This window comes from Balaenoptera borealis, assembly GCF_965194805.1.
Source record: "Balaenoptera borealis genome assembly, chromosome: 13".
NCBI lineage: Eukaryota > Metazoa > Chordata > Mammalia > Artiodactyla > Balaenopteridae > Balaenoptera > Balaenoptera borealis.
In genome coordinates this window covers 9,079,046-9,080,565 of record NC_138870.1, presented here as the reverse complement: position 1 = coordinate 9,080,565, position 1,520 = coordinate 9,079,046, and the positions used below count along the sequence as shown (strand labels likewise).

The window sequence follows — 1,520 nt, the reverse complement described above, 5'->3', positions numbered from 1 at the left end:
ATAGGTAAGGGGGTCCACGTGAGAAGCTGAGACAAATAACTCCTTTTGTAGTCAGGAGCGGATTAATGGAAGAACTGAAATTAGCTATCTTTTCACACCAGTGGGGAAATATGTTTGAGTTTAAGGAATAGAATAGATGCATCTTCATCCAGAAAGTAGAAGTTTAAGCCAAAGCATAACTTGGTAAAGAGGGAAGTGAGAGAGAAACTGAATTCAAAATGGCCAATAATAGAATAGGTTATTGCTCTGGTTTCTACAATGTAGCAGATGTTGAAGGTGATAGCACTGGATTACTGTTAAAATGAAAAGGCCAGAAGTGCAGAGAATGAGCTTACATTTGGTATAGGATGTGAAGTGTGGGAATGACCTCGATAGCAAAAATACGAGGATAGCTCACATTGGGCCAACCAGCGTGGAAGGAATTGTAATCACTGTACATCCTTAAACAAGAAAACTGGGAAGGGATTTCATCCCTCAAATAAATTTACACACTGTATTAGTTGGGGTGATGCAGTTGCTGTGACAAGTAAACCTCAAAATATCAGTCATTTAACACAAAGTTTATTTCTCGCTCACGTAACATTTTAGCTCCAGTAATCCTGGTTAGTGGGTAGTTTTCCTCCAAATGTAACCCCGCTCCTTCTATTTTGTGAGTGGTTGGAATGTCATATTTCTAGCCAATGGAAAGAAAAGGAGAAGATGGCATATCCACATCTGCTTCTTAAAAGCCGTAACCTTGAATTATCATGTATGACATTCACATCCACTAATAATGCCCTGTTTGGATCTACAGTTTGGTCCTGATAAGCCTAATTTTTGCCTGGCTAGCAAACTTTCTATAATAATTTCACTCTAGAAGGGAAGCATGAATTATTTAGTGGATAGAGGGCTGTTTCTGCCACATCCTGTGACTACAGCATTGGTATTGAGAAATTTGATACTTTAATCATCATTCATATATTGGCCATTTGTCCTTACGGCCAAAAGTAGTGTCTCAGTAATTTACAGTCTGCAAGTCCCAACAATCTGCAAAATTCTTTTAGGTCACAGTGTCTCACTGGATCTACCATTGATCTCTGTAACAAAAGAAAACAAATGGCGCACTCAAGGGGGCATCTGAGGGCATTTAACAAAGACGGTTTTATAAAGATTGGGGAAGGATTAAGGAAACCAGAAAGGGGTTGTGAAATATGCATTGGGGAACGATTATCACACCCAGGCCTGAAGGGTTAAGAGGAGGGTGATTATTGGAACTTTGTGACCTATCTGAAAGGGTCATGGCCTAAGACACAGAACATGCGGGCTTTGCCAAACCAGGGTGTGGTAGGCGACAGCCAGCGGCATAAACACCCGGACCGTTCTCCCCTTTCACCCCCCTGATCACTGTTAGTACCTCCCAATAGAGGAATTAAGTGAAGACAGAGGTCAAGTTTGCCCAGATATTGCTGTACATTGGAGTTCTGCCTCCCAAGGCATAGGATGGGGCCAAGAGGATCTCAAGAGGCAAATGGAGAATATCC

At 41.5% G+C, this 1,520-nt stretch overlaps 1 protein-coding gene across 1 annotated transcript in view; it reads left to right on the top strand.

The window, feature by feature from the left end:
* CLEC12A (C-type lectin domain family 12 member A) overlaps window positions 1-1,520 on the top strand; it is a 235,537-nt gene that overhangs the window by 188,410 nt on the left and 45,607 nt on the right. The gene's annotated exons all lie outside the window — the stretch shown is intronic.